Source organism: Ochotona princeps, chromosome 2, assembly GCF_030435755.1.
Source record: "Ochotona princeps isolate mOchPri1 chromosome 2, mOchPri1.hap1, whole genome shotgun sequence".
Classification (NCBI taxonomy): Eukaryota; Metazoa; Chordata; class Mammalia; order Lagomorpha; family Ochotonidae; genus Ochotona; species Ochotona princeps.
Window position 1 is genome coordinate 130,326,008 of NC_080833.1, and position 15,416 is coordinate 130,341,423.

The 15,416-nt window shown below is 44.1% G+C and overlaps 1 long non-coding RNA gene and 1 pseudogene across 1 annotated transcript; one reads left to right on the top strand and one right to left on the bottom strand.

The window, feature by feature from the left end:
* The first annotated feature begins 621 nt into the window (after window positions 1-621).
* On the top strand, window positions 622-1,455 carry LOC131479535 (uncharacterized). The gene is made up of 2 exons (XR_009244946.1): window positions 622-748; window positions 1,097-1,455. It is a non-coding gene; the product is annotated as an uncharacterized LOC131479535 (long non-coding RNA).
* A 487-nt stretch (window positions 1,456-1,942) lies between these two features.
* LOC101518121 (signal recognition particle receptor subunit alpha-like) lies at window positions 1,943-3,861 on the bottom strand (annotated as a pseudogene).
* Window positions 3,862-15,416: the final 11,555 nt, after the last annotated feature.

Here is a 15,416-nt window from a genome sequence, read left to right on the forward strand (position 1 = left end):
TAATTCCTTTTCCTTCAGGGATAGAAACAAATGATTAAGGATATAAACTTCTCATTTATTATGTATAAAATATCACTAAAATATATTAATGTTAATTTTTTTTATTTAACACCCAAAGCATTTCCAACATCACTTTGCTGCCCAGATATGTATCTATAGTTGGCCTGCAAGACACTTTTATCAATTATTCATTTTTTTTGTAAAGCTCATGTTTACAAGAAAAAAAATCAAAACCTTTTCTTTTGTATTGTCTGGAAATAGTTCACTCTAGTATGTATCTGTTAATTTTTTCGTCATCAAAAGAGCACTTTGCCTAAGAGAAAGGACTGACAAGTGTGCAAAATGTTTACAATATTTTGTGAACTTGTAGTTTATCATCAGTTTGTATCTGTGAGTTATTGTTATAAATATTACTTGTATTTTTGTTATATACAACTTTATACTTTGAAGCTTGTATCTGTAAATTTGCAATTGAAATTTATTTTGCCAATGTTTTCTGAATGAATAAAACTTCTGTTGTAGCATGCCATGAAAATACATTATTATGTTTGTCATTGATGTATTATGGCTGTAAATAACACTATAGTTTAATAAACCCACCATTCTAAGTTTATTAAACATTTCTTTTTCTTTTTTGGCAGTTTGTTTATGAAATTTATTTTCTTATATGAATTATGTATTTCTCTGGGCAGACAGCCTTTACCTTATTGCACTAATAGCACATCTGTAATACCAAGCTACAGGACAGGTCTCTCTTTTTTTTTTAAAGATTTATTATTATTGGAAAGCCGGATATACAGAGAGGAAGAGAGACAGAGAGGAAGATCTTCCATCCGATGTTTCACTCCCCAAGTGAGCCACAACAGGCCAGTGCGCATGATCCGATGCCAGGAACCAGGAACCTCTTCCAGGTCTCCCACAGGGGTGCAGGGTCCCAAAGCTTTGGGCCGTCCTTGACTGCCTTCCCAGGCCACAAGCAGGGAGCTGGATGGGAAGTGGAGCAGCCGGGATTAGAACCGGCATCCATATGGGATCCTGGGGCATTCAAGGCGAGGACTTTAGCAGCTAGGCCACGCCGCCGGGCCCTACAGGACAGGTCTTAACAGAGGTTTGTATTCTTCAGTATAGCACTTGTCTACCAGGCACTGTGGAGAGGGATGGGGAAAAGCTAGGATTTGGTCAGGAGGTGAAGGATGGAGCTGGGGAGGGAACAACTGATAGCCTCTGACAGCTTTTTTCCTGGGAAGGGGAACATGCAAAGGTTACACCTGGACCTTAGTTGTGGGGTCCAGTTGGAAGGCAACACTGCAGCTTGGCTCCCTTTGTTTCTCAGTTCTGAGTGAGGTGGAGACTCATTATCCATTTAATTTCAAGAAATCACTGTGGCCTTTCTGTTGCTTTGGGGACATCAATGGGATAAGAGTCATCAGAATTAGAATTAGCAGCAATTAAAAACAGGCCATACACTGCCATAGTGAGGTGGGTGTCACCCTGTGTGTCCGAGGAAGAGCTACCATTTCAAGACCCAGCACTGGTGCCACAAGTCTCTAACCAAAAGGTGCTAGCACTGCAGCCTGCTCATTAGGCCCAGGCGATCCATGACCATGCTGAGGAACAAAGTTCTAACATTTCTGATGTTGGGTGTTCCAACCATTGGTCAAAGCTGTAATGAGACAGTCTGTTGGAAAAGTGTAAGGGGGCTGCCTGAATAGGACAGGGGAGTCGGTGGGCGGTGATCGTAACATGATTAGGCCCTCCTAGCAGATGGAGGCTGGGTTGGACAAGGCATGGGGTTAGAAGGAGCTGCAAGCCACTGGAAGTCCCCTTACTCTGCCCTTGTACTACACTGAAGACCAGTTGCTCACATACTCTAAAGCACATTCTTGCCACAGGATGAGGGGCTTGGGGAAAGTGGCGATTTGGTATTGGACAAGAGCCAATATTAAGCCTTCATGAAGGCCTTGGCGTTTAGACTGCGTAGGTCACAGTAGGTCTGGCCAATGCCCACAAAGACGATGGATTTTCTTGTGATGTATGTCAGAGAAATAGCAGCTCCCACCTTGTCATCAGTGGTGTCAAATTTGGTGAGGACAATGCCATCAATTAGCCGAGGTGTTTGAGCCATTGAATGGTCAGCCAAAGCTCTGTTGAACTTCACCAGCTGGTCCACGGCTTCATTGCCTACTAAGGCCTCCCCCACAAACAGCACCAGGTCAGGTGTATTGACAGTTATGAATTTGGCCATGGCAGTCATCAGAGGGGCATTGTCTTGCATGCGGCCAGCCGTGTCCACCAGCACCACATCAAAGCCTAGGTTACGTGCAAAGGCAATGGCTTCCATGGCAATGCCAGCAGCATCCTTGCCATAACCCTTTTCAAACAACTGCACCATAGTGCGACCACTATGCTTCTCCGGGTGGTGTAGGGCACTCAGATGCCAAGTATGTGTATGCAGCTGCTCTACAGCCCCAGCAAGAAATGTGTCACAGGCAGCTATAAGCACACTGAAGCCATTTTCTAATAGCCAGAAAGAAATCTTGGCAAGACTGGTAGACTTCTCCACTCTGCTCACACCACAGAAATTCACAACTTAAGGGCGCTGGCAACCCTGGGCATCCATTATGTCCCTCAGCATGTCCATGCGGTGCTGTGGCTGCAGGATCTGCACCAGGGACTCCTGTAATGCTTGCTTTACTGTGGAAGTCACCGTGCTGAATGTCCCCATCATCTTCCCTTCCAGCTTGTTGGCAACAGATTCACAGAGCTGGACAGCAATGTCTGCAGCCACATTCTTAGCAATAAGATGGTCACGAATCTTGTCCAGTACAGATTCCATGTCTTTGCGACTCAAGCTCTTGGAACCCACAAGGCCCTTCAGCATCCCAAACATGCCACCCAGAGTCCCCTTGGTAGCACTCAGTTTGGTGGAGTTCTGAGAGACCCCTTCATCATCTGAGCTGCTGCAGTCCAGATCCTGAAGCTGCCCCCCCAGGCCCAGTCCCTCCAATCAAGTTGATGTCCTCAGACAAGGGGGCAGCCTCAGGGGTTCCGTTGTTGTTAGGAGGACTGTAATCCAGGACTTCCTTGTTAACATAGCCACCAAGTTCCCACACCTTGGGTGCCTTTTGGCCCTTCTCCTTTGGAGCATCTGACTTGGACTTGCTCGACTTCTCCATACCCCTCCCATGCTTCTGGATGAAATCCTCTCTCTTCCTGCTTATCAGTTCCTCTTTGGAAAGTTCCACTCCATTCTCTGGCCCCACTGGGAGACCCGACTTGTCCACTGGGACTGCTTTATTGGTGGCCAAAGAGCCATCAGAACCTTCCTTTTAGGTCCCATATTTTGTTGTTCTTTACTTTCTCTTTGGGCTTCTCCCCCCGTGTCTCAATCATGGATCTCACAGGTTTTTGGGCCTTTTCAGAATCTTCAAATTTCTTCTTGGTAGCAGGAACGCGGATCTTACTGCTGTCCTCCACTTCCCGAAGAAGCCACAGAAAGTCATTCTGGAAGTCAAAGGTGCCATTCAGTAGACTCGGGCCACTGTGCTGCTGGATCTCCCTGTGGTCCTTGTCTCGGAAAAGCCAGTGCACATCACCAATCAGTTTGTCTACAAACGTCAGCGTTAGGATCTTCTGAAAACCAACCACAAACACCAGCTCAAATTGGTTGTCTAGTTTATACTTGAGAGTGAGTGCCTCATGGGTGAAAGAATTGTCACCTCCCCGTTCCTGCAGCAGGACCCAGCGAATCAGCGCATTCATGGGTCCAGTGCATGAGTCGCTCACGCCCTGGAAGCAGCAGAGCACAAGCCCGCCCTTGGAGAAGATAGTGAAGAAGTCGAGCATGGCTGTGACGGGCAGGGAGCCCGGCCGGCGTAGGGAACTCGGCCATGAATGTTGCTGCTTCCTCCTGTGCCAGGCGCGGTTTTATTTTTTTATTTTATTTATTTATTTATTTGGACAGTAACAAACAAACTTTCAATTGCTGTCGGATAATAAATAAATAACTGATAATAATAAATAACTGAAACTTTTTCTTAAGTTTTGAATCCATCTGTGCCACCACAGGACTGGGCCACTACTGAATTTTCTTCCCGTGGTCGCTGCTTCTGTGAGCCGTGTTTGCACGTGCGGGGTTTATTGATTTCCCTGACCCCGCCCAGTGGACACGGTCTTTTCGGGGTGGCATTCGCTCATTGATTCAGTCTAGACCTCAGGCTTCTTCAAAACTCCCGACCTTGTACGAGAGCCCTTGGATGGCTTCCTGGGCCTCTACCGCTTCTACTGTGGCCGTCTGAAGGGTTTGCTTTCCTCCAGAGAAGACAACCAGGGGGAGGGTACCTGTCCAGGAAAAGCCCTTGAGGGTCAGCACACTCTCACTCTCTCTTTTTTTTTTTAATTAAAAAAAGGATTAAACTTTATTGACAAACTGCTGCAGACATTTTGGCAGAAGTTTAAGCTACCTATTTAGGCAGACTTACACATGTAGCATTTAATCTTCCAAGAACAAAATGGGAGGACAGCACAAATCCAATTAGGACTTTAACTTATGCACAAAGTGAATTTTGGTTCCTTTTTCGTTCAGCTGCAGTGTCACTTTTTATATCATGCTAGTGCTGAGACATACTTGACTGGCTACTTTGGAAACAGCTGAAAATGGAAAATTGTCAACTCAAAAAAATCATTGCCTTTTGACCCCAATGTCCAAGTGAGTTTTTCATGGAGTGCAGAATCTCAGATGGACAAAACACTTTGTCTTTTTAAATACTGAAATTTTAGTAGCTGGTACTATGTCTGGGGCTAGATTTCAAAACCCACATAATGAAAAAGTCAGTTTTACAAACCGAATTTGCTGTTGGTGTTTTAATCAATTAACATTAAAAATTGCCATCAACTATTTAATTCAAGAGGATCTTTCATATTAAAATTTAACTTTAAGGTTCAACTGCCATGTGCTTTTAAAGAAAACATTTTTAGAGACGTCTGAGCTCACATTTGCATGGTGGCACCTACTGCCATTAACGTTTGTGATTTTTAAATCTTAAACAGCCCTGAATTTTGAAATGTAGCCTAGTTTGGGATTCTGCAACTACAATTTTACAGGATGCCTCAAATCAAAACTAAGAGAAAGTTAACAAACCTTTACTTCAGAACCTTTAAGCAAGCAATGTCACTACTGAAACTAACAGGCTTGTGTTTTTTTTTCTCAACTTTTTTATTATAAAAGGTACACTTCTGTTTATATTTAAGCAACAAAGAAAAAAGCATCTACACACTTAAAAAAATTAATTCGATATTCCTAAATCTATTTTAACTCATTTAAAAACACTACATAAAGAAGCCAGAATGCAGAGTTAAGAATGGAGTAAGGTGGGAAGAAAGGGATCACGAAGAAAAACACTTAGACAATTACTTGTCTGTTGTGGGTAAAGCAACAGGAATCCTGGGAGATACAAGAAATCAGTAACAAATTTGCTCATAATTGCTATTTTCCCCTCCTGTTTGTTTTTAATAACGTCCATATGGATATTCTCTGTATGCGCCCTTCACTGGCCTAGCTAGAGGGGCCTTCAGAGATGGCCTGGTCCCATTCCTATAGTCAGTGCTGCAGGGCACAGCCTGGAGGAGCATGGACCAGCCTGCAGGAACAAAACATGGTTTACTTCCGTTTTGGACTGGGACACGCAGGTGGCACTGGCTGCCACAGAGGCTGCGCACAGCTGCCACGGCATGGTGTCATGTCTCGGGTAAAGGTGGCTCTGCAATTACTTCCGTTACAGTCTGGGCTCAGGGAGCTGGAAAGTGCTCTTCATAAAAAGTACTTGCATCATTTTTCTGTTGAGTCTTAGAATAAATAGTTCCCCACATCCCCTTTGTTGTTGTTTTCCTAAGAACTAAAGCTTGGCTGGACCTAGCTGAATGAAAGTTCCCTCCTTTCATCAAAGAGCCCCTTGGAGAAGCCTGACAAGACGGCAGGACCATCAACAAGGCTGGGGTCCCAAGAAGAGGGACAGGCTGGTGGAGGGCACAGCTGTTCTCAATGTCCAGAGCAGCCAGAGGCCCAAGCTGCAAATCCTTAGTCTTGTTCTTATCAGCACATCTCCTGGGAGTTGGAAGGACAGAAAGGCCTTTCCAAATGCTGCAAATTGTATTGGTTGTGGGGCTTTCCAGATTAGCAGGCACCGCAGCTCCTGCTATGATGCTGGTGACAAGACCCGATGTAGAGAAGTTGTGGCAACACTTTTGTCACCTGGGAGCAGTGGTGTATTATATCATGTCAGTGTCAAAGAGCCTGTTTCTGCTACCAATCAACTGGGAAGAACAGTGCCATGGGCAGGTTAAAAAAACGAACAAACAAACAAACAAACAAAAAACTAGAGAGCCAGTTCACAAGGAGCAGCCTGGTAGATGCCAGCAGGGGCAGCTTGCCCAGTGAGAGAACCACATTGCCTGGAGACTACAAAGCTACCTCGGGCTGGCTTGCCATTTTGTTACCAGCCAAAACTAGACCCTGGCTGCTCCCAGCTGAACAGCCAACTCAGCAGAGATGACAGCTGAAGCAAGCAGACACTTGTATTTAATTAAAAAGCCAACATCTATCTGCTAAGAAAGCAACAGACCTCTTTGATTATAAACATGGCCGTTCCCAAACAGGCTGGCTTCTTAGAGAAACCTGTTCTTTCCCCAGCTCTCTTCCTTGGGATCTGGCTGTCCAGTGGTGAGCAAACAAGATCTCAATGTGATGTGTAATTCTCAGGTACTCTGATATAACTTGTAGAATTCCAAACAGTGGCTTAACTGCTGCGCCAAGTGTCTACTGCTGTTATTAGTAAAGGTTAAGCAGCTTTACTGAGATCTCTGCACTCAGAGAGAAATCCTATTATCTGAAAGATATTTTCAATTATTCTATGCATTTATTACTTCAGGAAGAAGGGGATCATTTAATTGAAAATGTTAGTTCAAAAAAGATGTAGGAGGATGCAGGACTTCAGGGAGCCATGTGGAAACCTTCCCATTTTGTTTGGGAAGCCGAGGTACACACCTCAATCTGCTTGCCACTTGCTGAAGTAAACTGATAGAATGATGGGTGGCCCCAGGAATTCCACACACTGTACCTCACAAAGACTCACTATAGATATTTAAAGTGTATTTTGTTCACAGTGACTCCTAGATCTAACATTCTTTTAATATCACCAAGAAATTTCTTAAAACACTGACACATGACACATGAGTGTCTGCACTATCAATTTCAGTAAATCCTCATCCATTTCACACTCCTGGCACTTCACAAATTCTCACATTTAAAATCCCCACAAGAATGATAAAAGTACGAATAAGACCCAAAATAACTCACGTGAGTCTCAAGTTCCCGTCAGCACCTGGTGACACTGTGAATCAAACCTCGGTTTCTAATTACCAGTTCCTCCGCATGTGACACAAGTGCACCAAAGGTAAGTCCTTCAAGTTTCTCAGGAAACTCTAAACTTCCTCAGATCAGGGCTTTCAGGGAGTCTCTCTTCGCCCTTCTGGAATCGCACTGCGCATTACTCCGGCAATAAATGTGCTAAATAAACATTTTAAACTGTGGAACCATCAGGGCAGAAAAGCAGCCGTACATTCCCTTTTCTGTAAAGTATCCTTCATTCTGGACAAGTGGTGCTACTCGGTGAAAAGTTGAGGTTTTCCTCTCCAAGGTTGAAAGGAGAGGAGACCCCCTCCCCCATCTACGCTCAGGTGTGGCCCCCAACTTTCACACAGCACAGCTCCACCTTTCTCTCCCAGCCTGGCCCTGCTGACTTGCAGGATGGAGCAGGCTGTGCCCCGGGAACCCACTGGAGAAGGGGGACTGACCTGAGGAGCGTCTTTCTCATCAGGCGCCTGCAGAGGGAACATCCAGTCACTCAGGCAGCAGGTGTCAGCCCCGCCCCACAGCGCAGCCACGCCCCACAGTGTCGGCCCCGCCCCTTCGGCGTGGTCCCGCCCCCGAAATACGGAACTGGACTCAACAGAGATGGCCCCGCCCCAGAGTGCATACCGCACTCCCATGCAGCAGGCCCAATGCCCACGCAGCAGGTCCCGCCCCCAGGGCGTAGACACCGCCCCCCTACCGGCCCCGCCCACAGCACAGGCCCCACAGGTACCCCCCACAGGTAATGCCTGTCTGCACTAGCAGAGCATGGCGGCGATGGGCGGAGCCGTGAGGGCAGCAGCCAATCCCCGCGGGAGAAAAACCCTCGGGTCTTGTGACGCATTGAGCGAGCGTCAGCGCGCAGAGAGAGACGCTACGAAAAGGGTGGGCGTTGATACTCCTGTGCCCCAAGCTTCCTAAAGGTCCGGGTCTCAGGCTCAACCATGTTTTCCTGGAGGTGGATGGCAGAAATAAGGTAGGATGCAGGTAGAGATAAGCTGAGGGAAGTCGAGTCCAAAGCTGACTCCTATCCATTGCTTTTACTGGAAAGTAGAATAGCTCTCATCTTGCCTAATTTTTTTCCTTTTTCAGTTCCGTAAAGGACTTCTTCACTTAAAGAAGTATATATTTTTTTTCAAAGGCAGATTAACACAGAGAAGGAGCCGCAAAAACGATCCTCCGTCCTAAGATTCATTCAACAAGCAGGTGCAGTGGCCAGAGAGCCAGTAGGAAGCCAGGAGACTGGAGTTTCTTCAGAGATCCCACATGTGGACAGGATTCAAAATATTTGCACCATCATTTCCACTTTTCCCAGGCCACAGCAGGGTAATAGATGGAACGTGAAGCAGCCAGGCCATTAACCATGGCCAGTAAGGAACCCTGAGTAAATCTAAGCCCTAACCCTAACACTAACCCATCTTTCTGAAATCATCTACACATTTCCTAGACCACAGCAGGGTGATATATGGAAAGTGGAGTAGCCAGGTCATTAACCAGGGCCTGTAAGGACCCTGAGAAAATGTACCCCATAAACACAAGCCTAACATTAACACTAACCATATACCTAATCCTAAATGTAACACTACCGCATATTTGTGCTGTTATCTACAGCTTTACCAGATCACAGCAGGACGATACATGGGGGTTGGAGAGCCAGGCCATTGACTAGGTCCTACATACGACCCTGAGCACATGTAGGCCCTAAACCTAAATGAAACCTATCCCTAAATCTAAACCTAAATCAACACTAACCCTAAAACTAATCCACCTTTTTGTCATCATCTACAGCTTTCCCAGACCACAGCAAGCTGATATATGGGAAGTGGAACATCCAGGCCATTAACCAGGGATTATATGGGACCCTGAGCAAATGTAAGAACTACTCCTAACCCTAACCATAAGAAAAACCAATCTGTGTGCCAACAACCACTGCTTTTCCAGACCACAGCAGGAGGATTTTTCAGAAGTAGAGCAGCAAGGCCATTAACCAGGGCCTATATAGGTCCCTGAGCAAATGTAACCCATAAATCTAACAGTAACCCCAACACTAACCCTAGCGATAACAATAACCCTAACCCTAACGCATCTTTGTGCCATCATCTGCAGCATTCCCAGACCACAACATGGCAATTATGTGAAGTTGTTCAACCAGGCCATTAGCCAGGGCCTATATGAGACCCTGAGTACATGTAAACATTAACCCTAACACTAACCATAACATTAATCGGACCTTAAGCCTAACCCGCACTTAACTCTAAGCCTAAACCTAACAATAACCATCTTTGTACCATATTCTACAGTGTGTCCAGACCAAAACAGGGTGATACACAAATTGGAGAAGCCATGGTTTTAGCCAGTGCACATAAGGGACCCTGAGCATATGTAACCACTAACCTGAACGCTAATCCTAATACTAAATTTAACCCTAACCATAATGTTAACCTTAAGCCTAACCCTAATCTCAAACTGAACACTAACCCATCTTTGCGCCATCAAGAGCAGATTTCTAGACCACAGCAGAGCGTTGCGTGGGATGTGGAGCAGCCAAACCAAAAATAAAGCCTTGTGGGACCCTGAGGAAATGCAACCCCAACCCTGACCCAAAACTAACCCTAACAATAAACTTAACCCTACCCAAAACCCATATTTGTGAATTCATAAACAGCGTTCCCACACCACAGAAAGACGATATGTAATAAGCAGGTAAACCATGCCATTAACCAGAGGCTGTATGGGACTCTGAGCAATATAAGGCATAACCCTAAACCATCACCTACAGCTTTCCCATATCACAGCAGGGAGATACATGGGAAGTGGAACAACCAGACCATTAATCAGGGCCTATAGGGACCCTGAGCAAATGTAAGCCCTACCCCTAAGCTTAACAGTAAGCCTAACACTATCAATAATGCTGAGCCTAACCCTACTCCATGTTTGTGCCATCATCTACAGCGTTCCCAGATGAGAGCAGAGTAACATCTGGGAGGTTGAGCAGCCCCACCATTGATCAGAGCCTATATGGTACCCTGAGCACATGTAAGACCTAACCACAACCCTAACCCTAAAACATAAGCCTTACCCTAACCCTAACACTAACCCATCTTCGTGCCATCATCTACAGCTTTCACAGAACACAGCAGGGCAATATATGGGAGGAGGAGCAGCCAGGACATTAACCAGCCATATATCATTAACCAGGGCTTGTATGGGACCCTGAGCAAATGAAAGCCTGAACACTAAACGCAACCCTAAAACTAATCCTAACCAAAACCCTAAGCCTAACCCAAAACCATCTATTTGCCATCATCTACAGCTTTCCCAGTCCATTGCAAGGCAATATATGGGATGAGGAGTAGCCAGGCCATGAACCAAAACCTTTATGGGACACTGAACAAATGAAAGTCTCACCCAAACCCTGACCTAACCCTAACAGTAACAAAACCTAATCCCTTCCCTAAGAAAAAGAAATTTTTTTACCATAATGTACACCACTCCCAAACTACAGTAGGGCGTTATATGGAAAGTGGAACAGCCAGGCCATTAGCCAAGGCCTATAAGGGACCCAGAGCAAATGTCACCCTTAACCCTAACCTTAAACGTAAGCCCAACCCTTACCCTAACCCTAACACAACTTTGTGCCAATATCTACAGCTTTCCCAGATGACAGCACTGCCGTGTATGGGAAATGGAGCAGCCAGGCCATTAACTGGGGCCTATATGGGACCCTGAGCAAATGTAAGCCCTAACACTAACCCTAACCCTAAAACTAATCCTAACCATAACCCTAAGCCTAATCCTAACCCAAACCCATCTATTTGCCATCATCTACAGCTTTCCCAGTCCACTGCAAGGCAATATATGGAAGGAGGAGCAGTCATGGCCATTAACCAGCCCTATATGGGACCCTGAACAAAGGTAAGCAATAACCGTATCCTTCCTTAACCCTAACTCATCTTTTTCCATCACCTTTTTTTCTTTTTTCTCCCTTTTTCGAATATATATTTTTTATTGCATGTCATTTTGTTATAACATTTCAGAGGCTCTGAGGTTGCCCCTTCCCCTCCCCGTATCCTCCCCGCATGGTGGATTACTCCACCTTAATTCGTTATTACAGTTCACATCTCGTCTTGTTTCTTTCAATGCAAGCATGCACCATGCTTTGTGTCCAGTATCCCATTATCCAGCTCAGTTCAACAGTTTCTTTGGGTGACCAACTCTGGTCTGAAGACATAGCTGGCTGAATATCGTTCCGACCTCTTTAATGCTGTAGCATCAACAACAGTTTCCAACATTATTGGGTTAGTTTATATTGTATTGTGTGACTGCTATGTTAGAGGATGCGAGTTCTTAACCACCTCCTGAGACTACTTCATTAGCACTTCAAATACACTACTAGCTTCTATCTACCTTTAATTGGCTATAGGATACCATTCAGCTATCTCATGTCTATTTTCATTTTAGTTTTTAGCAGTTTATTGTGTTGAAGCATAATTTTTACTGAACTTGGCAGATTATAGGATAGTCTAAACTGGTTTGTACCTTTAGCAAGGCATGTGACACCCATTGAGGCATAGAACATTGTTGGGAGGGTTGCACAGAGAAATCCTCCATTCCCCAGTTAAGAGTAGTTTATTTTCGTGTCATACCTAGTAAGGTAAGTGTGAGTCCCCACTGATCGTTTCCTGTCTAGCAGCCAGGCCATTGCTTACCCAGAGCCTATTAGAGAGCATGACATATAGTCGACCTAACCCTAACCCTGAATCTAACACTAACCTATCTTTATATCACCATCTACAGCTTTCCCAGACCGCAGCAGGGAGATACAGGGCAAGTGAAGCAGCCTGGCCATTAACCAGGGCCTATATGAGACCCTGAGCAAAAGTGAGCCCTAACCCTACACCTAAGCCTAACCCTAACCTTAACCCTAAACCATCTTTGTGCCATAATTTACAGATTTCCCAGACCAGAGCAGAGCATTATATGGGATGTTGGACAGCCAGGCCATTCATCCGGGCCTATTTGGTACCCTGAGCAAATGTAAGCCCTAACCCTAATACTAACCATAACCCTAACCGTGACACTAACCCATATTTGTGCCATCATGTACAGTTTTCCCAGGACAATGCTGGGTGAAACATGAGAGGTGGAGGAGTCAATCCATTAACGAGGGCCTGTATGGGACTCTGAGCAAATATTAGCCTAACCCTAACTGTAAACCTAACCCTCACCCTAACCTTATCCCTAACCCTAACCACTCTTTGTTCCATCATGTACAACTTTCCCAGACCTCACCTGCGTGATATATTGGAAAGTTACTCAGGTAGGCCATTAACCATGACCTGTATGGGACCCTGAGCAAATGTAATCCTAATCCTCACTTTAATCTTAACCCTAACCCTAACCCTAATTCTAACCATAACCCCAACCCTAACCCCAACAAATCTTTGTGCCATCATCTTCAGCTTTCCCAGACAACTGCAGGTCGATATATGGGAAGTGGAGTAACCAAGCCATTAACAGAGCATCAATGGGACCCTGAGCAAGTGCAAGCCCTAACCCTTACCTTAACCCTCACCCTAACTCTAACCTTAACCCTACCTCAAACCTTAACCCTAGCCCTATCTCTAACTGTAACCCATGTATGTGCCATCATCTACAGGTTTCCCAGACCACAACAGGATGATATATGGGAGCTGGCGTAGCCAGGCCATTAACCAAGGCCTATAAAGGACCCTGAGCAAATGTAAGTCCTACCCCTAACCCTAACCCTAATTATAACCCTTCTCTGTACCCTCATCTACAGCTTTCCCAGACCACAGCAGAGTAAATATGGTGAATGTAACTGCCAAGCTGTTAACCAGGGCAATATGGGACCCTGAGCAAATGTAAGCATTAAAGCTAACCCTAACGCATCAAATATATGGTCTAGTCCTTATTCTAACCCTAACCCTAGCTAATGTGAAGTCTAACCCTCACCCTAACCCTATACCTTAGGGTTTCTTTGTCATGGGATCAACCCCAATGTCTTCACATTTAAAATATTTCCACATGTAGGAAGTCAGTTCAAGTCATTATACTTAGAATCAAATCAAATGGTATTTAGTGTTAGAGTATTCTCTGATCAAATTGAGCAATAGGCTAATGATCCACATACCTGCCATGAAAACACAGGTGGAATTTGTACTCACTCGTAATAAATCCCTTGCATGGTATGACCAGAGATACCCTCTCTTTTATCATGAAGTATGATGGATTCATCTGTCAGACTGGAACTTGAATCTGCGATGGTGAACTCAGATGATTCATCAGGGGGTACACTAGGTGGGTTTACATTTTTGAGGAATAGAGAGGAAATTAGAGATAGAGAGGGAGAGAGACCATAGAATAGACTATAGAGAAACAAAGAAATAAAGCTAAGTTTATTTGCATAGTTAAGTAGAATTTCCACCTATAGTGTCAAGGTGTGAATTTAAAGTTAGTTGCCAATGGCAATAATTGACATATACAGGGAATGTGTTATTTGACTTTTATTTTTGATTGTAATGTGATGTATTTCTGCTTTTTGTTCTGGCAGACACACTAATTTATGTTACCAGAAAAGCTTAATGTAGAAATAAAAGCCAGGAACCATTTGCTGACAGAAAAGTTTATTTGTGAATGGACCAGGTTAGCCAGGAAGGACAGGGAAGCACCTCTGAGAGAAAGCTGGGAGGTGGGGTGCTTTTTGAAAGGGGGAGGGACAGAGAGACACCAAAGGTTTGAGGAAGGGTCTTGGGCATTTAAGTGTTCTCTGACTCCTCATTGGGTGGGAAACTATAGGTAAGATGTTCCCCATTGGTGGTCTCTTAACTAGTTAGGAAATTGGTGGCCAATGCTTGTGCCACCCACCTGACGGTGTGGCCAAGATTTTAGCAGGCCTGGATGGTCTCAATTTAGTTATAAATTAGTGTGAAACACTTCTTTGATTATTAATCAGAATCAAAAACATGTTTCCCTTTTGATTTGCATGTTTTTCTTTAGTATTATTTTCATTTCACATTTCAAGCTGAGTCTACCAGAATACAATACTTACAACTTCAGCAACTTTGAAAATTGACTTCTGATGATAGAGTTGGCTGAAACATAGTGTTTGTAATAAATGAATTTTTATGATCCTTGATGAATTGTTTGTCATGTAATTAATGACTGACTTAAAATACATTATGTGATAATATGGCTAAGTTTTAAGAAATGAAACTGCCAAAAACATTGAAAACTTTGTATTTGAAAAAGTAAAATGTTAACTAAGATTGAAGAGCATCATTGATTTTTGAGTCATGAATGTGTAATAATATCACATATCTATTGCCATATTGAGATTCTGTAAATTGAAAAAAAAAATGGAGGCAAGGTTTTATGCATAGGAACACGTGAGTCCCTGAGTCTAAAATCTTTCAGTGGTTTAGTATGTAAGAAATTTAATGCAATGTCAATGGAATGGACAAGAATGACAATATTTATTTACATGACCATGTTTATTTTTATATTTTTAACATTTATATTTTCATTCATTTGGAAGGGTTACAGAGGGCAAGAGAAATGGAAAAGGAGAGAGAGGAAGTTGAGGTGCGTGAGAGACCTGTTGGCTCACTAGCCAAACAACCACATTATTCAGGGCTAAAACAGGCTGAAACTAGGACCTGGGAGGGCACGGGTCCAAATATTTGGACCATCATTCACTGGCTCCCACAAATGAGCAGGGAGCTGTTTCCAAACTGGAGCAACCAGGATTTGAGCATGCTCTTCTATAAGGGATGCTAGCATTGCAAGCAGCAGCTTAACCTGTTCTGTCACAGCACAGGCCCTGATACTTCTTATTCATTCTGCTGGACTTCAAGTGTAACTACAATAAAGCAAAGCATGTAATGGTGTTGTTCAGAAAAATTATATATATATATATATAATATAAAAATCATATATATAAAATTTATATACATATAAAATATGTTTATATAAAACAATTATCACC